The sequence below is a fragment of the Capricornis sumatraensis genome, chromosome 2 (assembly GCF_032405125.1).
Source record: "Capricornis sumatraensis isolate serow.1 chromosome 2, serow.2, whole genome shotgun sequence".
Classification (NCBI taxonomy): domain Eukaryota; kingdom Metazoa; phylum Chordata; class Mammalia; order Artiodactyla; family Bovidae; genus Capricornis; species Capricornis sumatraensis.
Window position 1 is genome coordinate 94,915,624 of NC_091070.1, and position 25,067 is coordinate 94,940,690.

Sequence of the window (25,067 nt, forward strand, 5' to 3'; positions counted from 1 at the left end):
TCCTCAGGATCACAAGATCACAAACACAGAGGCAATCACCAACAGAAAGGACACGGCTACCACTAGCTGAGAGCTTCTGAATCCAGGTGCCATGCCAGGTGACCTTGCTTGCATGGCCTCATTTAATCTCTACAACCTTGCAAGGAGGTTCTGTTATACCCCCATTCACAGAGAGGGAACTAATTCTGAGGGGGGTGCTGTAATAACCTACACAAACTTGCACAGCTGACCTCAAAATCCATGTTAATCTTATCATCTTAATCACTGTTGTGGCGTAATCACAAAACAGCATGACAAGTGCTGTATCAGAGGGTTGCACACGGTACAGCAGGGCGTAGAGGACAAGAGGAATCATTCAGTGGGAGAGGTAGAATGGAGCAGTGGAGGGAAAGAGTGAGTCGGAGGAAAAACCTTTCCAGGGGTAGTTGCTTTTGAACTCAATTTCATAGAATCCTGGTGCTCTGGTGAGTTTCTGGGATGGACAAGGGGTCAGGTGAGCATTCGAGTATGTGGCATAAGTAAGAGAAAGCAAGTCATTTTCAGTGGATGGAATGCAGGTGGGTGGGGAGGGGTGTTTGCTCCAGGTGAGGCTGGCAAAAACGTCCAGCAGAGAAGAGCCTTGAATGCCATTCTGACAGGGCTGGACTTCATCCCTGAAGAACTAGAAGCCCTTGAATGATGTAAAATAGGAGATCAACCTGATTGGGGATTTTATTTCCTAGAAAATTTACCCTGGGGCATGTAAAGAATGGATTGACAAACGGAATGGGTAAGCTATGAGGATATTAAGAGTGGGGAGACGTGATACAACTTCTCAGGTCTCCGAATGGTTTAACAGAAGTATTCTTCTGAAGCTAATGTGCATCACTTTCTTGGCTGAAATATGGCCTTGTCAGAAAGCTCTAAATAACCCCCCCCCCCCAAGAAATAACTTAAATCGTCTGAGAAAATGGTTCCAAAACTATTCTAAATTCTACACCTGAGGCTCAGAAGTGATCATGGTTCAGGCGGAAATGAAGACACTGTGGAAATTCGGTGACAGAGCTGGGCTTGGCCTGCTGCAGACACAGGGAAGGCACGACCTTGGAGGCTTGGACAGCCGTGATAACAACATCCGCAGTCCTGGGGATGCGGGAAAGATAACCGCATCAGAGAGCCGAAGGTCCGAATAGCATTTTCCTGGCTTACTTTTCAAAAAACCAGAGATTATGGCTTTGAGCTCCCAAGGCTGCCAGAATAGTGTCTGTCATATTTCATTTTAAAATGCTAGGGGTTTTGCACCTTACCGATATGCCGAGAAAACACTGGCTTTTCAGAGACGTGGTGTTTTTTGTTTGTTTGTTTTTAATTGCATTTCTTACTCAAGGTCTAAGACATCTGTCACCTCAAAGAATACAGGGGAAATCAAAAGGAAATAAAATGTAGGCTTTATAATCTGTCCAGCCTAAAAGGATCATTTTACACATGTAAATTCCTTCCACACTGAGCCAGGGGCAGACATACTGCTTATAAAGTTGTCATTTTAGGAGAGGCAACATATTTGGGGGAAAAATGTTGCATTACACATCTTCCATTGCATAGCGTTTCCTTAGGAAACATTTCAAGGGGACAAAAATAAACAATAAAAAAATTAAGAAAACATGAGTTTGAAGTCAGAAAACCCAGTTCTGCCTCTCACTAGCTGCGTGAGCTGAGGCACGTGACTTCCCACCTGGGGTCTCCTTCCCTGTGAGAAGAGCCTAAGGAGAGCTGCTACTTCACTGGATGCCCTGAGAAGGAAGTGGGATAGCGCCTAGGATGTTCCCAGCAAGGTGCTTGGTGCTGGGGGCGGGGCATCCACAAATATCAGCTGATGTGACCCAGTCATTGTAATTATTGAAATACTAACTTTAAATCGTATTATATAAGTAATCAACTTCACATTAAAAAAATTTTAAATATAGACACGCTAAAAGAAAAATTTTAACTGAAACCCATTGGGAAGTTCATGTCTTCTGAGCATTAGTCACCCTGGTTAAGTGACTGCGGTAAACAACTACACTTTCACCACACACACACACACACACAAAGAAAAATTTTAAACTGTGGGTAGCCTTGCTGATCAAAATAATACTGTGCATATTTTTACACTGCACCATCTTATCTGTTTTCTATCCAAATTACTTGGGTGTATATAGAAAAAACAATTCAAAAACAGGACGATACTATACATACATTTTGTCTGGGAGCTCTGTAGCAGGAGATCTCATAAGGCAACAGGACTAGTGAAAAGCAGGCTCTGCACTGAGTGGAAACAATACCAGCATGTAGCCAACATAAGCAAGTGACCCAGGCTCCAGAATTTCTGATTTCTTTCTTGACCAGCGGCCAGCCATCTGTGCAAGCTTTCTAAGAAAGAGGTCATGCCTGGATTCCCATCTATCATAAATAGTAACTACTAATCCTTCACAACAGAGTCCTAGTATTAATTTCCATTTTCTTCTTACTAAGCAGTTGGTGAAATCTAGGCAGATGAGGCAAGGAGACAGTTTCTGCCCAGATCTGCTGCAGTCCAATGTGCGCCTTGTTTTCTTCTGGGATTGCTGGTTTTGCTGCAAAGCTGCGTCTGCATATAAATGACCCGTCTATTCTGAGGCTCTGCTTTCTTTGTTCCTCAGTTTCCCCCGCTATTGTCCATGCTCAGAACTCCTCTAAGTACAACCATGTTGAGTCCGTCCTTAGGGAGATCTGCTTCCTCCAAGGCTCTCTGCAAAATGCCCTTTGCTATTTAGTGATAGTCTAGAAATGGTGACTCTACTTGCCTAGACATGGAGTTCTCTGTCCGGTTTGGAAAACTTCCTGGGAGCCAGACAAGGATGGTTATAATCCACACCCTCCCTGGAGAAGAGTAACTTTCCAGCTGAGGTCCCTGGTGAATTCAGATCCCCTAAGAAATCCATAGTAATCCAAATTAAAATGGGTTAGCCTAAAGGTACCCTTGGCTTTGGGTCACTGCCAAAGGAAATACAAGTACAGTTACGAAAGCCTTGAAAAAAAGAAGGCAGGTCTGTATTCTAAGATCTCTCAGGGAGCATGCAAAGGGGAAATTGCATGGCACAAAACCAAGCAAGGTTTCCTTTAAAACTCTTTACTCACCATAATCTGTCTCCATAATCTATCCTTCTGTCAGTTGCATCTTTCTCCCTTTTCCTTTCTCGCCCCTCCCTCCCAGCGGGCTCCCTCCTCACTGGCCCTCCTCTTTACCCACCCCCCACAACAGTTATTTTGCTTTCCAAGCATCTAGATGACCTTGTTGATGAAGATGTCTGCGCCGTTTGCTGTCATTAATGTCCTCAGAAACACACGAACAGATATGGAAATCAGATACTATAAAAAGAAACAAAGAACAAAAAAGTCTTGGGAAGAGTTGAACTTAAAAACTCAATAGCAGGGTTGGAAGAGTTGAGAAAGTCTGCACCCCTCCCCCTTCAAAATCAGTAAGAGAACAAAGGAGGGGAGATTTTTTAAAAAGGGGTCCAGGAAGCCCAATGTTCAAACAATTTCTTCAGAAGGAAAAAAGGCAAGAAAGAGAGAGGGAGAATAGAAAGGAGAAAAGGTTCATCAGGGTAATTCAAGAAACTTCCCTAAGCAGAGAGGAGAGTGCGGGTAGAGAGAACTCACCACCCAGGGCCCCGCATAGTGGATAAAAATAGAACAATGCCAGAATACATAATTGTGAAATTTCAGAACTTCAGTGGGAAAAAAAAAATCTCCCAAGCTTCCAGCAAGAAAACTGTCACATCTAAGAGATCAGGTATAAGACCTGCTCTGGATTGTTCAAGTGCAAACTGGAAAACAATCATGAATACCTTCAAAATTCTGAAGAAAAATAAATTCTGGTGGAGAATTCTAGAGCCAGCTAAATTGCTAATTGAGTATGAATAGAGATGAAGAATATTTTCAGAAATGCAAGGTTTCAGCACACCCGTGCACCTGTTCTCAGGAAGCAGCTTGAGAGCATGCTGTTTCAAAAAAAAAAAAAAAAGGATATGACAAACCAAGACAGGGGAAGGCAAGGTGCAGGAAACAGAAGGACCAGGACAAAGTCCTCAGGGAGATGGAGAAGGGAGACGTAGGGGCAAGCGGTGGGCAAGGCACAGCGGACACTGTCCAGAACGGAAGAGGCCAGACTTTCCCAGAGATGGATCTACAGCAACCCAGTGCAAGCAAACGTCTTGTGACGACACTTAGTTCAGGCTTGAAGTGGTGAGACTTGTATAGAAAAACTAATCCACGAAACAATAGCATGTCAAGGGAAAAACTTTTTTTACTGAAGTATATTACATGATTCAACTAGAAAAAAAAAATTGCAAAGTCAATTCACTACAATACTCAGATCTTATTTACATTTGATTTGAAAAGGAAAAAGAAATCTTAAAAATGTCAATACTCAGAAAGTACAATGGGGTTGCCAGGGGCTGGGGGGTCGTTTGTTTAATGTGGACAGAGTTGCAGTTTTACAAGATGAAGAGTTATGGGAGGGATGATGGTGACTGTGACACACTGTAAATGTATTTCATGCCACTGAGCTGCCCACTCAAAAATGATGAAGAGGGTGAATTGCATGTTTGTGTCTTTAACCCAAAAAAAATTTGGAAAAAGTATGGAGGCTATCATTTCTGATACCATTTTTAGATATTTCGGTAGATAACCAAGCTTTCAGTAATTATTGATTACTTAGTTTTGTTTTGTTCTGCATTTGTTGGCTTTCTGTGCATTCTTTAGCTTGCAAAGCCAGTTCTCAGACTGGAGTTCAATGATGCTGCTTATCTTAACCATTCAATCAATTGTCTTACTTTGTCTTCAGTTCAGTTCAGTTACGTTCAGTCACTCAGTCATGTCTGACTCTTTGCGACCCCATGAATTCCACCATGCCAGGCCTCCCTGTCCATCACCAACTCCTGGAGTTCACTCAAACTCACGTCCATCGGGTCGGTGATGCCATCCAGCCATCTCATCCTCTGTCATCCCCTTCTCCTCCTGCCCCCAATCCCTCCCAGCATCAGGGTCTTTTCCAATGAGTCAGCTCTTTACATCAGGTGGCCGAAGTATTGGAGTTTCAGCTTTAGCATCAGTCCTTCCAAAGAAATCCCAGGGCTGATCTCCTTCAGAATGGACTGGTTGGATCTCCTTGCAGTCCAAGGGACTCTCAAGAGTCTTCTCCAACACCACAGTTCAAAAGCATCAATTCTTCGGTGTTCAGCTTTCTTCACAGTCCAACTCTCATACCCATACATGACCACTGGAAAAACCATTACCTTGACTAGACGGACCTTTGTTGGCAAAGAAATGTCTCTGCTTTTGAATATGCTTTGTCTTAGTGGAATATAAAATTTCTAACCCAGCACCTAATCGAGACATTCCTCAGCAGTGTGATTTTATTTGTACACTCTTTTTACAAATAAATCCACAAACTGCAAATGAGGAAAAATGCCTCTATACAAAGGAACAAAGTAATCCAGAAGAAAAGATAAGCAGAGAGAGGAGGAGGATAGATCAAATGGAAAGCAAAATGTGATAGAAATAGATTCAAATATAGGTCATTTAAAATACAGAGAGATAGAAGACATCATATAAGAAAAAAGAACCAGCTATATTCTGTTTTATGAGGTGTTATCTTGGCACAGTAAGGTTGAAAATAAGGTGAAATGATTATCTGAACCTGGAGACAGAAAATGTTCTCTTGTGAAGGGCTTGATAGCAAATATTCTAGGCTTTGCAAGTCATACAGTCTCTGTGACAGCTACTTGCAGTGCGAATGCTGCCACAGACAAGAATAAATGAACAGGGGTGGCTGTGTGTCAATAAAACTTTATTTAAAAACTTGGCCATCAGGCTGGATTTGGCTCACGGGCTAGAGTTAGCTGACTGATCTCAGATCCAGCGCCCCATCATCACTCTGGCCTCTCCTGCCTCCAACTCTTCCTGCTCTACTGCCTCAGCTGCACCCCCAGCTCGTGCCACATCAGCCTTTCTGTTCTTCAGAACTGTGAAGGCTTCTTCCATCTCAAGATTTTGGCTTTTGCTGTCCCCTCTGTCTGGAACATTCTTGCACCAGACTCACGTCCTTATTTCACGCAAGAATCTACTCAAGTCACCTCCTTAAGGAAGTCTCCTCTGGACCCCCATCCAAGATGCCAGCCTTTCCTGGCCATAGCATACTTTATTTGCACACAAAAGCACAAGCTGGAATCAAGATTGCCGGGAGAAATATCAATAACAGATATGTAGATGACACCACCCTTATGGCAGAAAGTGAAGAGGAGCTAAAAAGCCTCTTGAGGAAACTGAAAGAGGAGAGTGAAAAAGTTGGCTTAAAGCTCAACATTCAGAAAATGAAGATCATGGCATCTGGTCCCTGCCAGGGTCCAGCCCCGGTGGATCCAGGGTGATTCGAAGGTGGGGATCACTTCATGGGAAATAGATGGGGAAACAGTGTCACACTTTACTTTTGGGGGCTCCAAAATCACTGCAGATGGTGATTGCAGCCATGAAATTAAAAGACTCTTACTCCTTGGAAGGAAAGTTATGACCAACCTAGATAGCATATTAAAAAGCAGAGACATTACTTTGCCAACAAAGGATCCATCTAGTCAAGGCTGTGGTTTTTCCAGTGGTCATGTATGGATGTGAGAGTTGGACTGCGAAGAAAGCTGAGAGCCAAAGAATTGATGCTTTTGAACTGTGATGTTGGAGAAGACTTTTAAGAGTCTCTTGGACTGCAAGGAGATCCAACCAGTCCATCCTAAAGGAGATCAGTCCTGAATATTCATTGGAAGAACTGATACTGAAGCTGAAACTCCAATCGTTTGGCCACCTCATGCAAAAAGTTGACTCATTGGAAAAGACCCTTATGCTGGGAGGGACTGGGGGCAGGAGGAGAAGGGGACGACAGAGGATGAGATGGCTGGATGGCATTACCAACTCGATAGACATGAGTTTGGGTAAACTCCGGGAGTTGGTGATGGACAGGGAGGCCTGGCGTGCTGTGATTCATGGGGTCGAAAAGAGTCGGACACGACTGAGCGACTGAAGGTGTTTTATCATCACCTGACACAGTGCACACTTGACACACCTTTAATTCTTTTCTTGTTGTTGATCTGTCTCCCAACTAGAACGTAAGCTCTGTAAGAAAGACCTCTGTCTACTTTGCTCATTGTTGCCTCCCCAGTGCCTAGAACACTGCCTGGTCCACATTATCAGAGCTAAACACAAATATTTTTGGAATTTGTGGGTGAATGAATGAATGATATCTGCAGCACGGTGGGTATTAGAAAACTTTCCTCAGGGAAGGACTCATACACTCCTTTTCATCTAGAAGAACAAATTCTGTTGCATGGCTGATTTGTTGGCCTCCATCAATGATGTAGCCAAAAAGGAATAAGCTTCCAGCTCCCACTTTTGCAAGTAAACGGCACTAAAGTCTTCCCCTTCTTAAACATATCTCGTCTCTGGAGATGTATGAACAACAAAGCCAGCCACTTCTAATTTTTAAAATAATTGTTTTTTAAGATTGTTCTTTATGAAAGAATTCTGCATCATCAGAGGCGAAAGGGCTGTAAAATCCCTTCATCCATTCTTCTCTTTCCAGAGGGAACCATGAGCCCAGAGAGAGGAGGGGACCTCAAGGTCACAGAGTAGGAGGGCAAAGGGTCTGACTAACATCCTTACAGGGAGTCAAGGGTACATAACTTTGCACTTGGAGATAATACATTCTCAGAAGCTATTAAATGTGGAGTTTTAACATCTAATGGATTCTTCCCTGACTTGCAGTTATTAATAATCAGAGAATGAATATGTTTCCCACACCTTTGAAAAAAAAAAGGCCCAGTTGCATGGGAAATTATTTTTATCTTTCAAGCAAAGATTCTGACTTATTCTGACTTTGGAGCTTAATTAGCTAATCCTTGGTATCTCACAGAAAAATTAGGTGTCTTTCCAATGTAGGTGTGTAATCATTGAAGTGTTATCAGGGAGCGTCTTTCATCTGTTTTCAAACCATTTTTCTCTCATTTTGAGAATCTGAAGTAGAAAGAGCTTCTTAATCCTTCCACTGCTTCTTTCTCCAGCCCCTGCTGAGACTAGAGAAGGAAATCAAATTTACTGAGAACCAACTATCTACTCTGTTGTGGGCATTCATTTAATCCTCACCCCCACCATTTGAGGGATTTATTTTTGTTTTACAGACAAAAGAACAGGCTGGGAGAGTTAAAGTTAGTTTTTTCAAGGTCAGGAAAGGAAAGTGAACAGAGGATTCAGAATCAGACAGCCTTTCTTCCAAATTTCAGCCCCAGATCTATCAATTCCATCACTCTGGACAAATCACCCTGCTTCTCTCAGCCCCCAGACCAGCGCTGTCCAGTAGAACTTCCTGTGATAAAGGAAAGGACCCGTATCTGTGATGTTCAGTGTGATAGCCAGGAGCCATATGGAGTTCTTGAAATGTGGCCAATGCAACTGAGGAACTAAAAATAAATGTTATTTAATTTTAATTAATTTGAACATACACAGCCACTTGTGGTCCACATTGCCATATTGGTTAGCGTAATTCTAAGTCTTATTATCTTAAGCCCAGACAAGGTGGGCCCCTACTGTGGCCCAATATGGCTCTCTTCTTCAGCACTCCGCATGGGTCAATGAGTCCACAGTCCCCCTAGCCCACCCCTCCTCCCCACCTTGAGCTCTGAAACCATGATCTGGAATTCCTGCCCAAACAGCCCAGTGTGCTTCTGGCTGCCTGGATCTCTTCCTTGGTGCCATGCTTCCAAGAGCAATCCGCACTGTGCATCCATACCTCTGACTCCGTGAGTGTCTACAAATGGCCACGTGGGAGAAGTGTGAACACACCTTAGACACAAAGTTGGTGTGTCCACATGGGATTGTGCCCCTTGTGGCACGGGATGGACCAGGTATGAAAAGAACACAGGCTGGGAACACATTCTCTCTGCAACCCAGCTGCCAACATGGAACTCACCCGGAGCTTTCCCATACAGTCCCTTGGGTGTAAGCCTTTGGTGACTTACATTGATTTGGTGTAAGTCAATGAGCTAATCCTTGGTGGTTGTTGTTCAGTTGCTAAGCTGTGTCCGACCCCCTGCAACTCATACGCTGTAGCTTCCCTCTCCTTCACTGTCTCTTGGCGTCTGCTCAAATTCATGTCCATTGAGTAGGTGATGCCATCCAACCATCCCATCCTCTGTAACCCCCTTCTCCTCCTGCCCTCAACCAGCATCAGGGTCTTTTCCAATGAGCTGGCACCTTGCATCAGGTGCCCAAAATATTGGAACTTCAGCTTCAGCATCAGTTCCCTTCTTCAGTGAATCCTTGGCATCTCATGTCAAAATTTGTTATCTTTCCAATGTAGCTATATAACTGTCGCTACTATTTGCAGCCAACTTATCTCCCAACAGCAGCTCCCAACTCAGAAGATTCTTGCTACAAGAAACCATCACTGCTCCTGCTGCTTACTGTTTAGAAATCCTTGGGTTCAGCCTGCCTCCCAGCCCCCCTCTCCAGCTTCCCATAAGCGTGGTCTAGAGAAAGGGTTCTCCAATCCAGCAACTGGCTGCACACCCAGCCAAATCCCATTGTACAAGCCTGAAGGTCACCTTTTCCATTATTCCACTAAGTTCTGTCCATTCGACCCCAAGCCCCACGTTCATCCTTCGTCTCTGGGGAAAATGTTGATTCTCATTTCTCGGTTCTGCCCTTGTGGTTGAGGCTGCTGCTGTTATCTTATGAAAAAACAAGTGGTGGGGGCTGTTGCTGCACACCTCAACATCCACAGGACTGTGAAGGCCAGTTCCTAGGCCAATGAGGGTTTCTTTTTAGGACAAAGAATGTCTTTGAATTAAAAATGACAAAGAAAAGGTTAACTTGGAAAATCTGGGAATTATACTTGCCTCAAATATTCCTTACTGAAAGTTCATCAGATGCTGGTTTATGCAAATCCTTCTGCCTATATTGCAATTGTTTGGCCCCTGACTCCTCAGAAGAGAAGTAAAAAAAAATTTCATTTTAAATCATTTATCTCAGTAAAGTAGTTTTTCCCCCACAAAGTCTGAGGGCAGAGAGGAGTTAAATGAGACTCCACAAAGAAAACAGACAGGGACAAATTGTGCTGCCTCTGTAGGCATGCTGCTGCCTAATCTGTGACGTGTTCCTGGCATGCCCTTTCCTCCTTGTCTGCTGATGAACTCCTCTTCATCCTTCAAAACCCTGCTTGAATACATCCTATGCGAGGTCCTTCCCACACACACATCTATGGAGGCAAATGTGCCTTCTGCTGTCTCCTAAGGCTTTTTCTACAGCCCTCTTTTAGGACACTCCTCGTGCTGCTTTGGAATTCATTCATTTACCTGCACCAGACAGTGAGCTCTGGATATGGTGGGCGGGAGATGTGGAGAGAAGGGAGGGAAGGACCCGGTTCTTACAGTGAGCTAAATCACACCTGAGAGATTAATTCAGCTGCCAGTCTTTCTGGGTCCCCAGGGTCTGGAGTACAGGGAACAGGAAGAAGAGGAGGTGGAGGGGAGAAGGCAATGGAGAGCAAGACCACCAAGGAAGGAATGAGTGACCTTAGCCTGATAGGCAGAATTCAAGGATGAGGAGGAGCTGAAGCTGTCAGGATGCCCAGGATCAGCCTGTGGCCACTGCTCCCACGCGAGCTGGGAGCCAGGGGCATGGGAAGCAGGGTCCCGGGCCCTGGACAGAGGCTGGTGAGGATTAGGCCCAGTGCCGAGATTTTGTTTCTAAATGTGCTACACTTGAGGGAACAGGACCAATCACCAGCCAAGGCTTGGAGTGATGCCCGCCACACACATGTGGGGCAGACACAGGCAGGCAGCAGGGGGTGTGGTCAGTGCTGTGACACGAGGGTGAACACGGCACTGTGGGAGGTCAGACCGAGCACACCCTGTCCACAAGCGGGGATCAGTGCTCCAAACTCATGCTGCAGCTGAGACAGGTCCCAGCTCCTCCAAACCTCATGCCCTCCCTGCCAGAGCCCCAGCCCGCCTCCTCGTGAGTCTAAAAGCTGGGTCAACTGTGAGAGAGTCATTTCCTAGGCAGGTTGATAAGAAGTCTAGGGGTCCCCAAGGAGAGAGGGGTCTGGAATTCTCAAGGAGGAAGAAAGGACACTTTTTTTCCTTCTCTACATTCCTTAGGATTATATAACAATAATGTATTCTGCCTGGGGACAGTCTCTGGATTAAACCTTCTGGCTAATTCTGTAAATTATGGGAGTAGACCTGCTCTTTACAAGGATTATATAACAACAATGTATTCTGCCTGAGGACAGTCTCTGGATTAAACCTTCTGGCTAATTCTGTTATCTTAAAATGTAAATTATGGGAGTAGACCTGCTCTTTACAAGGATTATAAAACAATAATGTATCCTGCCTGAGGACAGTCTCTGGATTAAACCTTCTGGCTAATTCTGTTATCTTAAAAAGTAAATTATGGGAGAAGGTCTGGTGAGGTCTTTACAACCTCCAGACACTCTTTGGATTCACTGGAGAGTATATAACTCCATTGCTAACACTAGCAAGAGGGTACTCTTTCTGCCCCCTTCTGATGCCTATGTCAGAAGCTTTCTCTATCTCCTTTATACTTTAATAAAACTTTATTACACAAAAGCTCTGAGTGATCAAGCCTCGTCTCTGGCCCCGGATTGAATTCTTCTCCTCCGGGGGCCAAGAATCCCGGCGTCGTGATTCAACAACAACCTTTCAACTGTCCCTCCAGTGATCCATCCCAAGGGGCTGGGCAGAGAGGGAGAATGATGATGACAGTGTTCACAGGTTGGCAACAAAGGAAGCGAGGGAGAGCCAGAAGCCCCCAAAGGAAGGGAATCCTCCAGAGCCAATCAGATACACAGCACCATCAGGAGCCTGCTTTCCCCTACCGTCTGGTGTAGGTAAACGAATAAACAGTGCAGTGAGTGCCTCTCAGTCTTGGCTGCCCATTGCAACCCACCAGGGAGATTTTAGATTACTGTTGCCTGACCTCTTCCCCAGAGAGTTCAAGTTCATGGGTCCAGAGTCTGGTCTGGGCACCAGGAGTTTATCAAGCGTCCCAGGTGGTTCCAGTGCACAGTGGAGATTGAAAGCCACTGCCGTAATGGGAGATGACACCAGATCTTTCTCAGGGGGAAAGGGAGGGAGGGTTAGAGGCCAAGATGGAAGGAAGCAGTTGAAGAGCTTCTTCCAAGAGTGCAAAGGCACTGGCTGGGGAGAGTCTGAGTTTCTGTCCACAGTGAGGGCCGGGGCCCCACTCCACAGCAACTCTCACACCCCATCTCATCAGCTGCATCTGTTCCGTCACAAGACATGTTCCAGCATCTTCAATTGGTGCCTCTGCCCTTGGTAAGAGAGGGGACAAAGCAAAAGGCTCATAATTTAACACCTGAGTTTTCTCACCATGTTGGTGACGGATGTCACCAAGTCAAAGCAGCAAAGGAGAAAACTAAAAGTACACCAACAGAGTTGACTGCAGCCCTGTTATGTTTCTAAATTTTATTTTTCAATGATCACACTGTAAAGTCAGCTTTCGTGTGCATCTCTGCGACTGTTAACACATGCATACATTTGTGCAGCCACCGCCACCATCAATACAGAACAGGCCACCCATCAGCCAGGGACACCCCACCTATGCTCCTTCATTGCCACCCCTTCTCCCCACTCCTGCTCCCCAGACTACTGAGCTGTCCTCCGTCACTGAGGTCTATGACATTTTTGAGAAGGTCACCTAAATGAAACCAGACAGAGTGTGACCTTTTGAGGATGAATTCCGTCCTGCCACGTCATACTGTTGAAAAGCATCCCAGGTGGTTCACGTATCAATAACCTGTTCCTTTTTATCGCTGAGCAGCCCTTCCTTCTATGGATGTGCCACAGTTTGTCTGTCCATTCACCCACTGAAAGACATTTGTGTTGCTTCCAGTGTTTGGCAGTTATGGACACAGTTGTGCACAGGTTCTTGCGTAAGGATAAAATTTCAATTCTCTGGGATAAACAACAGGGCTTCCCTGGTGGCTCAGCAGGTAAAGAACCCGCCTGCAGTGCGGGAGACCTGGGTTTGATCCCTGGGTTGGGAAGATCCCTGGAGAAGAGAAAGGCTACCCACTCCAGTATTCTGATCTGGGGAATTCCAACGACTGTATAGTCCACGGGGTTGTCGGACACAACTCAGCGACTTTCGCGTTCACTTTCAGGACCAATACCTAGGAGTGAGACTGCTGCTGAAGGCAGTACTGTCACGTTCGGGGGACCAGTTTTAAAGAGCACAAGGCTTCCCCAGGGTACATAAAATAGTATTAGAGAAGAAGCACCATACAGCTGCATGGCATGAAATTATCTTTTTCTTTAAACCTATTTACTAACTGTATTAGAACATAATTTTTTAGTTTCAAGGAACAGAAGTCTTTAGCTTAAGCAAAAACAAGTGCGTTAGCAGGAAACAGATGTGTCTCATGAGCCCCAGGATGGAGGTATGGCAGGAGTCTCAGAAAGATCTAGAAGAGGGGAGAAAAAGCCACCAGGACACTCCCTGAATCCTTGTGCCTCCTTCTGTCTGCATTTGTTTCAATTCTCTCTTCTGGGGAAAAAAAAAAAATATATATATATATATATATATTCTCTTTGCAAGTTGGTCCTTGGGGTATTTAGAAGATGCCACCTAGAATCCCAGAGTTCACCTACTATAAGCCTAGCCATGCAGCAAGGATGACTCTCCACCAACATGAACTGCATGTTTGTAAGACAAGAACTCTGGCTGGTGCTTACAAGTCACCGTGGCCAGAGTTACAGGGTCATATCGGACCGGTAGCTGCCCAGCAAAGCCCTGTGACGTTATGGATGGGGGTGAGCTGCCCAGAAAGGAGAAACTTGTGTAGATGAAGGCCAGTCTTTCTCACCCTCTCACCATGGCAGGGAGGCCTCTACACTCACCTTCACAGCTCCCTGGCAGGGAAGGATGATCAGCTAGCTCTTGGGCAGAGAATGAGATGAAGTCTGGCCTCATTTTACACATGGGTCAGTTCAGTCAGTTCAGTCGCTCAGTCGTGTCCAGCTCTTTGCAACCCCATGGACTGCAGCACACCAGGCCTCCCTGTCCATTACCAACTCCCAGAGTTTACTCAAACTCATGTTCATTGAGTCAGTGATGCCATCCAACCATCTCATTCTCTGCTGTCCCCTTCTCCTCCTGCCTTCAATCTTTCCCAGCATCAGGATCTTTTCCAATGAGTCAGCTCTTCGCATCAGGTGGCCAAAGTACTGGAGTTTCAGCTTCAGCATCAGTCCTTCCAATGAATATTCAGGACTGACTTCCTTTAGGATGGGCTGGTTGGATCTCTTTGCAGTCCAAGGGACTCTCAAGAGTCTTCTCCAACACCACAGTTCAAAAGACTCAATTCTTCAGCATTCAGCTTTCTTTATAGTCCAACCCTCACAACCATTCATGACTACTGGAAAACCATAGCTGTATCTTAAATGTTTCCTCCTCATGCTCTCACATCTCCTAATGGGTCTAGTTCTTCAGGGAAGGTCAACCTTTTCTCTCTCACTCAGAGAAGTGGATCTCCCATGGGTCTGGGTAACTCTCTCTTTCCTAGCAAGCCCACATGGACATTGTGGTCCCTCAGTTAGATCTGAAGAAGAGGAGCTGGTTTGGAGAAAGCTTTCCCAGAAAGCTGTTCACATACTTGTCAGATGTTAACAAAGTGGTGGTTTAATTCTAGCCTTTCTCTTACGCTCAGTGTAAAGCTTCCTTAGGTACTTTTCCAGAGTGGAGGGTGACTGACAGAACAGGATTTGAGCCCTCCTGCTTCGGTTCTTGTCCATAGTACCTTCCCATATCAACATTACCATCCCTTCATGCCTAAGCACCCCAATTAACAACGACTACATCCCAGCTGATCCAGGGATTCTTTAGTTGTCTACTTCCCTGAACCTCTTCAGAGAAATACTAAGTGAAGTGAAGTGAAAGTCATTCAGTTGAGTCTGACTCTTTGTGACCCCATGGGCTATATGGTCCATGGGATTCTCCCGGCCAGAATACTGGAGTGGGTAGCTGGTCCCTTCTCCAGATCTTCCCAACCAGGGATTGAACCCAGGTCTCCCACATTGCAGGCAGATTCTTTACTGTCTGAGCCACAAGGGAAGCCCAAAGAGACATACCAAAGAGACTATAAAATGATGCAACAGAGCTCTAAATCCCAGCCTTGTTAGGAGGCATGTTTGCTAAGTTGCTGGAGTCGTGTCCGACTCTTCACAACTCTTTGGACTGCAGCCCACTAGGCCCTTCTGTCCATGGGATTCTCCAGGCAGGAATACTGGGGTGGGTTGCCATGCCCTCCACTAGGGGATCTTCCCGACCCAAGGGTTGAACCTGTGTCTCTTATGTATCCTGCATTGACAAGGGGGTTCTTTACCACTAGTACCACCTGGGAAACCCTAGCTTGGAGGAGCCTTTGCCTAAAGATACAACCATTCAATTCTCCCTGTACCTCCTCCCCTCAGTTTCCAGAGGTTACTGTGGCCCATGGTCAAGGGCAATGACCTTTATCCTGACGTCCGAAGCAACCTCACAGGACATAGCTTTGCCTCTGGAAAGATGAGAATGCCTTTCCCTAAAAAAAAAAAAAAAAAGGAATTCTCTCTAAAATTGGAGGCGAGGGTCTGGCAGAAGGAGCAGGGGCCTTGGGGACTGGAAGATTAGTGTTAGCATCCCAGCTCTGATCCATGTGCTTGAGAGGAGCACCCAAGCTCCCTGAACATCATTTCCTCCTGTGATATGTCCCCCTGTTGTTGTGAGGATTATATGAAATGCTTTCTGTTAAGAGCTGGCCCAGGATGAATGCCCCATATTCACTGGTTCTCCCTTCCCTTCTTTTATCAGCACAACCTTGGTGAAATCTCTGTTAAAGTCGCTTAGGTCTTAAAGCTCTGTTTGGCATGTTTGACCTGGTCTGCTTGAAAACAGGCACAAAGCCTTTCCTGTTGATGATTTTGAAAGGGAAAGAACAAAGCAAAGATATTCTGGTTTTTACTCATAAGGGTGAGTTTATAGCTTTTATATATATCCAACACAATTTCATTCTGTCCCACCCCTTTGTATGTTTTGGCATCCCAAACCTCTCTTCATCCACTCTGTTGGCCCTCATCACATAGTTAATATCTGTCTACATGGATTGGTCCACCCCACTAGCCTGTGGGCTCCTGGGGAACTGGCACGTGTCTAAGTTGTTAGGATGGAAAATAAATGTTTTCACCCTTGTAGTGTCTTCTGGCTGGTCTAAGAATTACACTGACATGAGACAGATTAACAGGAGAAAATTGAATTGAATTGAACTGGATACGAGAATCTCACATGTGTGAGAGGTTCAGAGAAAAGTAAAACGAGGTAAAAATGCTATCCTGAGCTCAGGAATGGGATAGGGACTTGGGGCTCTCAAGGACAGGAGGGTCAGTCACAGGGCAGCAAGAAGAAGAGCAGATGTTTGGTAATTAAGTGTTTGCCCTGCCCCACAGACAGTAACTTAGATCAAATTTATCTCTGAAAAGAACTCTTTTTCTGGGGAAAATCTCCAATTTAAATTCTTCTAGGTAGTTAAGGGAGGGGAAGTAGCTTCTCTTGAGTCCAAAGGGTCTCAATGGCCACATGTCAAGGTGGCACATCTTGGGGAGGCCTATTCTGAACCCCCACAAAGTCACCTTCACATTCTCAAGTTCTGGCACAAGGCCTGACTCAGAACAGAAGATTGTGCAAGTTTGCTGAGGGAACGAGGGAATGCCTGGAACGTAGCTACAGCTATGTGACCTGGAAAGATTTTGTTCACGTCTTCTCTGCCTGACAGTTGGCCACCTTGAATTTTACACTGCATTTAGACATTTCTTTGGCCTGGGTTTTCCAGGAAGAAATAACATCAGTTGTAAGGAATGAATATATTCAATTTATTTGCAAGTACCTTGGAGGAAAACACTCATCCATGATCGATTCTGTTGATTTGATCACATCAGATCATCCTTATTTAGAGGGCAAAGGCGTATGGTAAATCTACCCACCCCATTCTCCTCCCTGTTGCTTGCCACATCGGTCTTCCAGAAAGTTTGACCATCATGAAATCTTCCTAGGTGACTGTATGCTAAAGGACCTAATCCTAATAAATGCAAGTCTTTGTACTTCCCTGGTGGTCCAATGGTTAAGAATCCACCTGTCAGGGGACTCAGGTTCGATCCTTGGTCTGGGAAGATTCCACATGACACCAGGCAACTAATGCACCACAGATAGGGAGCTTGCACACCCCAGAGCCTGTGCTCTGGGACAAGAGAAGCCTCCATCTATGAGAAGCCTATACATAGCAAATAGAGAAAGCCCGTCACAGCAATGAAGACCCGGCAGAGTCAAAAATAAATAATATTTTAAAATACAAGCTTTTTCCCAAGACACAACTCAGAAGTAGAGACAAGTCCTCTAATCACTCAAGTTTCCACTCTGCAAGTTTAAATTTCATTGCAACCCAAGACAGGGCTCCAAGTTTACCTATAGCAGGAGATGAAATGGAATATCTGACATCCATGTTGGAAAGATGTGGCTAAAAACTCAAAGAAATGTTTGTGGAAAGGAGAGTTCTAATCTACTGCAGGCTGGGAAGGGATATCATTTAACTTGACCACTAAACAAAGCCCAGGGCCTTTCTTGCCCCTTGTGGATAGCTCCTCATCCTTCAAGGCACGCCTCAAAGTCTCTTTGTACCTTGCCTCCTCCCAAGCTCAGTCCTTCCCTCTCCTGTGATTCCTCAGCCTTTAGCCTGTGCAGTGTTCTTGCCTGAAGAATCCCAGGGATGGTGGAGCCTGGTGGGCTGCCGTCTATGGGGTCGCACAGAGTCAGGCACGACTGAAGCGACTTAGCAGCAGCAGCAGCAGTGGTTTTAGCAGGCTAAAGGTTTTTACTCCCTTTTAGCAGGCTGGTGGTTTTCACTCCCTGGCTGGGAGTATTTGCATCTGCTTCCCCCAGTAGGAGAGGAAATGGGGTCTTATTCCTCTTGGATCCTCCAATATTACTTAGCATATTTGAGGAAAAGGACAACAGCAGTTCGCATTTACTGAATCCTATTGCACTCCAACCACCCCTATGTACCTTATAAACACCGTATCTTTTAATCCTGAACACAAACCTGCAAGGCTGCTGTTTGATTTGCTTCCCTGCCCCATATACTATTATGAAAAATTCCAAACATGCACAAAAGTTGAGAGAACTTTATCATGAATACCCATAGACGCACTACCCAGATTCTACAATGAACATTTTGTGATACTTGCTTATGGACTTCCCCGTGGCTCAGTTGGTAAAGAATCCACCTGCAATGCAAGAGACCTGGGTTCGATCTCTGGGTTGGGAGGATCCCCCTGGAGAAGGGAATGGCTACCCACTCCAGTATTCTGGCCTGGAGAATTCCATGGACTATCCATGGGGTTGCTTGCTTGCTTTATCACACACTCTCCATCTGTTCATCCTTCTATGTATCTGCCGATCCATCTTATTTTTGGTGCATCTTAAAGTAAGGACAAATATATTTTCAGTCTTTATTTTACAGATTTACAAAGTTTTAGAGAGGTTAAACATTTTGCAAAACGCAACACAGCAAAGTGATAGAAATAGCATTTAAATTCCCCATCTGCTCACTGCAGAATCCATTGCTTTCCCCGCTCCACCATCCTGATTCTGATCAATACTTGTTGAATGAATTAATGAAAGATGTCATTTGTGAAGAGCATCAGTAAAGAAATGCTGGTTTACTGGCAAAAGAAAAGTTGCATTGAAGTATGCTGTGTCCACATTTTGAAGGTTCCCTTTGATAATTAAATAAATATTACTTACTGAACTATGAATTTACATTAATGTGGGGGAGGTAGACAATTAAAAAAAAACAAATTTAAACATTGGAAAACTTCAGAAAGTGATTATTCTATGAATGAAATCAAACAGGATGAGGGTCTCGGTAGGGTCTGCACGCTGAAGCCAATACTGGCTGGGCAAGAAGGAGAGGGGAGCACCCAGGAAAGTGATAGCAACTCTAGGGTGAACCAGAGTGATGAGAAGATGCCAGCCTTGGGGAACAGCTGGGGGAAGCATTTACCCAACAGGAACAGCAGGTGCAAAGTCACTGAGGTGAGAATGATTTAGGCATGCATGGGGGAGGGGAACAAAGCCAGAAGGGCTGAGCAAACAAAAGTCACAACAGATGAGGCTGCAGAGGCTAGGGTTGGCCTCACAGGCCGAGGAAGAAATCTTAAATGTAAAGAAAGTGAAATCATTCAGTCATGTCCAACTCTTTGTGAGCCCATGGACTGTAGCCTGCCAGGCTCCTCCGTCCATGGGATTTTCCAGGCAAGAGTACTGGAGTGGGGTGTTATTTCCTTTTCCAGGGGATCTTCCTGACCCAGGGATCGAACCCAGGTCTCCCACATTGCAGGTGGATTCTTTACCATCTGAGCCACCAGGGAATCCCTGGTGTAAATACAGATGCAATAGAAAACCACCAAAGAATTTTCAGAGTGGAGGAATGCCAAGATACTCTAATTCACTGTGGGAACCAGACTTTAGGAGACAAGAATCAAAGCAAGGATACCTGTGTAATGGGCAGAATTGTATCCTCCCAAAATTCACATCTTGAAACCCTAACCCCCAGTAGCTCAGAATGTATTTGAAAGTAGGATCTTTACAAAGGTAATAAGTTAAAAGGGGTCATTAGGATGGCACCTATTTCCATGAGATTGGTGTCCATATAAGAAGAGATTGGGCTTCCCTGGTAGCTCAGATGGTAAAGAATCTGCCTGCAATGCAGAAGACCCGGATTCGATCCAGGGTCAGGAAGATTCCCATGGAGAAGGGAAAGGCCACCCACTCTAGTATTCTTGCCTGGATAATTCCATGGACAGAGGAATGTGGTGGACTACAGTCCATGGAGTCGCAAAGAGTCGGCCAGGGCTAAGTGACTGATACTAACTAACTACAAAGAGATTAGGACACAGACACACGGGGAGATTATGTGAAAACACAGAGAGAAGAGAACTGTCTATAAGCTGAGGAGAGAGGATTCGGGAGAAAGGAACCTTATCAAAAATTTGATCTTGGACTTCCTACCTCCATGCTGCTGCTGCTGCTGCTGCTAAGTTGCGTCAGTCGTGTCCGACTCTGTGCGACCCCATAGACAGCAGCCCACATGCTCCCCCGTCCCTGGGATTCTCCAGGCAAGAACACTGGAGTGGGTTGCCATCTCATTCTCCAATGCATGAAAGTGAAAAGTGAAAGTGAAGTCACTCAGTCGTGTCTGACTCTTAGCGACCCCATGGACTATAGCCCAGCAGGCTCCTCCCTCCATAATTATGAGAAAATAAATTTCTATTGCTACCCAATAGACACCCAATTTCTGGTATTTTGTTATGGCAGCCCAGCAAACTAATACAAGGAGTTCATGGTCTATTTGAGTGCCGATGGTGTTGCAAAGACAAGTGGTAAGATTTAGGATCTATTGGAAGCAGAGCCAACAAAATTTGCTGATAAGCTGGCCATGAAGGAGCGAAGAGTCAAGGTCAGGGGTGACTCCTAGGATCAGGTTTGAGCCGCTGGTTGAATGGACGTAGGGAAACTTTGAGGAAGAAGTCATTGGGGTGGAAGTTCTGTTTTGAACAAGCTAGGTTGAGCAATTGAGCAGGCAATGGCATATGAACTCTGTTGAGCCCTCATGGTAACTATAGAAATAACCGATTCCACTGAACATCTGATAGGTGCCAAGAACCACGGGGGGCACTTATGCTAAAAGAGAAGAACACAATGTAGACCTTATGATCTTAAAAGCTAAGAACTTGTTTTAAATCCTCAACCATGTCCCACAGGATTGAATTTTTCTAGTAGCCAAAGTCAGAAAAACAAGTCTTAACCAGAGCTGCGATGATAAAACAAATCTTGGGGGTGTTTCTGAGACCAGGTGTACATAATGCTTGTCTGAGTAGGAGTCAAGGATATGACACTGCCTACCTAGTCATGTTAAATGATCAGAACTTAACTGAACATGTTTTTGTTAGGATGATTTCATTTGTCCAGGGCGCTACATTCTTAGCAGAGAAAGTCAGGGACAGAAACGTATTATAAGTTTTCCACCTTCAGACTCAACCCACGCAAGTCAAGTTTCACTAGGTTCTTTATCCTTTTATTGTATTTTACCTTATTTTTAATTTGATTTTACTGTAAATTACCTCGTATCTTTTGTTTAAAATAAATGGTAATGTTGAGAAGATGCAATCAAAATCCATGGTTTAAATGACAGCGAAAGAAGTTGCATTCCCCCTGAGATGGTGAACAAATGGTGCTTGACACCCGTTAGAGTGGTGTCAAGATAATGGAGATGTAGTCTCCTTTTTGTCTTCTTAGGAATGGAGGAGCAGAAACCCACACTGCCTTGGCTTCTTGCTCCAGGCCATAGAAACTTGGCCAACATGTTTTGTCCCAGGTACAGTTCTGGGTCGTGGGCAAGGTCCTAGCCTAGCCCCTGATGGCAATTCTTGGGCTTAAATTCTTTTTCAGCTCAATTTTTTTTTTAGCTCAAATTCGTTAGCTCAATTTTCCCCGTTTTGCTTTCCATGGTAACATTTGGTTTACTTTTCCCAGTCTTTTCCAGGGTCCTCTTAGTTTGATCATAATGAATATAGAATTTTCAACTCTGACTTTTTTTAACTTAAACTTGTATTGTGAACATTTTTCAGGCCATAAAAAATTGTTTGACATTATATGCCAATGGTCATTGGATATTTCATCATCTGGACACATACTAATCTAAGCAAGATTATAAACTATTTCTCTTTAAAGATAATTGTGCAATTAGTGATTGCAATGCAAATTTGAATATTTTTGACTCTACTAAACAATGACATTTTTAAGGGCAATGAAATATTTCTGGGTCACATGTTAGAATTCTGTTCACCATTTGTTCTGTGTATAATTCTTCTCTCCTTCATCCCTTCTCCTATGGTTGATACTCACTACATGCCTCCATGCTAAGTCGCTTCAGTCATGTCTGACTCTTTGTGACACTAAGGACCATAGCTTCCCAGGCTCCTCTGTTCATGGGATTCTCCAAGAAAGAATACTAGAGTGGGCTGCCATTCCCTTCTCCAGGAGATCTTTCCAGTCTGGAGATTGAACCCATATCTCTTATATCTCCTGCATTGGCAGGCAGGTTCTTTATCACTAGTGCCACCTGGGAAGCTTATAATGGATGTAGCATTTTTATAGATGTTTTGACTTCATGCTTTGAAACATGAATAAATTTTATGTGAATTACAGTAAATGTTTATGTAATGCATTTATTCATTTTTACTTCAATTGAATTTCAATCATTATATTAATAATTAAATTAATTAGCTAATTCAAATAAAAATAAAATATGGCTTGGTAGTAAATGAAATGGATACAGAAATCCTAGTATCTTCATTTCATACCAGTATTGAGATCACTAGTTGCATGGAGTATCTTTGCAAATAAATCTTTCCATAAGATCATAGAGTTCGATGCCCCAGTATAGAGGGTCATGTGAAAAATTCTCCCACAGCTCAGGGCTGTGATTCTGAATAATTTGCAGCCATCCTTCCACCAGACTGTCAGAGCTATGTCAGCCTTAATGTTTCCTTCTTTTCCAATGTTATCAGGAAGCTCAAAACTAAGTTTTGCATGCAAATGCTACAGACTTTATAAATAGAGACTTTTTTTCATATTTTTTGAGGACACTTTTCACTAGGTTCTTTACCCTGTTGTTGTATTTTACCTTATTTTTAATTTGATTTTACTGTAAATTACTTTGTATCTTTTTTTAAAATAAGTGATAATGTTGAGAAGATGCGATCAAAATCCATGCTTTAAATGACAGTAGCCTAGAGTTAAATTATCTTTGGCCAATTGACCAGGTGATGGCAGCGTATTCTCTCCTCTCAGTTTTTGCATTTTCTTACATTAAAAAAAAAAAAAGCCATTAAGTAATAAGCCTGCACCAATATCCCATTGTCAAAGAACTTGTCCCACCTTTCCCCTGGTTGATGTGTAAGGTTTTTGTTATTTTGATGTTGATCTTATCTATTAATGATGGAGGACTGTGGCAGCCCTCCTTTGCCAAAATGGCGAAGATCCCAGATCCATCTGCAAACTGCTCATAGCCCATAGACTAGCTGAAGAATTGCCTCAACTGGTCTTGTGAGTTTCCTCTTCTCATCTTTTTTCAGTTACTTCCCAGGTACTCAGCACAGCCTGTGGACTGTCACCATGATGAAAGGGATGTTGAACTCAGTGGTGGTACTGTAATGTAGTCAAGATTGCAATATACATCTATGAACACTGAAAGGTAGTTATGGTTTGGACATGGCCTGGCACATAACAGGTAATTCAATAAATATTATGGAAGGGAGGAGGGAAGGAGGAGAAAGAAAGGTAGGAAGGGAGGGAGGGGTGGAGGGAGGGAGGAAGAAAAGGAGAGAGGAAATGCCACAAAATGAGAGAAAGTTCCTTACTCTCATAAATGCTAAGTGGGAAAAGAAAAAAAAAGTGACGTTGATGTCTTCCTTTGGTTTGTAAAAGTATTATTACTTCTAGAGATGTCTCACATTGCTTGCACATACGGTATGCCTAGAAATGTCTAGTAGCCTGAACAAGCAGTGTCCTCTTCCTTATTCACTCTGTACCCAAGCATTGAAAGCAGTCCTAATACTATGCTTCAGAAGAAACAGGGAAAGACTTCCTAGTGATCAAATTATCTGTGGATGCTGACAGTCACCCACACAACCCGTCTCCTCTCTGCCGGGGGCAGAAGAAGCCCTGTAGCGGGTTTTTTCTGTCCCCCAAGCTCTCTGCAGTGGGTGAACTCACGACTGGCAGGGATCTGGCCTCTCTCTTTTCCTGGATCGAGGCACCGACACCACCTCACCCATCTGAGAGTCTACACTAACCCTTCTCCCACACGATATAACCTAGACTCTATACTCCTCCTGATTCATAATCCTAAACCTGCAATGTCTCCCCACAAAATAAACAACAACAATAAAAATCTACAGTCTTAGCAGAGGGGAAAAACACCTCTCTTCAACTTTCCTTGAATTTGCCATTTGTTTTTCTCTTTGTTAACCTTCTCACAGAAATCACAGAAAAAATAAAAGAGAAATAGAGTCTCGTACCTGATAAAGTGACTCAAAATAGAATTCCGCTGTATTCCTCTGTCCCAATGTCCTTCTGTCTAGTGCTTGGTAAACACTAGAACAAAATGTAGTGAAAACAGGGTGAGCAAAATTAAGCCCTGGTTCTACCACTTGCAAACTGCATGGGCTTGACAAGTTATCCCTCAGAGCTCTCCTTTATGCTCTACAAACTGGTGTAATAATGCCTACAGCACAGAGTTGTTGGCAGACTCAAGATAAGATATGTAAAGCACCTGGAACACACTGGACTTTCAAGTTCGGGAGCTCTTGTTACCGCACAGACCTCATTCATGACTCCCATCTACACCGAGTCGGAGAAGCGCTCTGCCTCCACCCAGGAGAGCAAACTGGAAGCACTGCGAAGGAAAAATGTATTGACATAGTGCCATTACCAGAACTAACAGACACTCCCTGGGAAGTCCCTTGGTGCCCATAAGCCATTACAAATCTACCAACCCTGAGTTCATCTAAGCACATTTTAAAGCAATTTATTTTTTTCAGCTCATAAAACCTACTGGGATGACAAGTTCCACCTGTTAGTCATACTCCATAAATCTCCCCTTCACTAACACGACAGCCTTTGGGGAAGGCAATAAGACCCAAGAGAAGGAGTTCAGATACTGTTTTCAAATGTGGGCTGAAGGTGCCATTTTCTACCCGTAAAAGGGATTAGATAAATGGCTAACCTCTTTGATTCTTGGGCTCCTAACTATGAAGTAGAACCTAAGTCACACACGGGTCAGCCTCAGAGATTTTAACCCACCCTTCCTTCTTTCAAGAATGCTT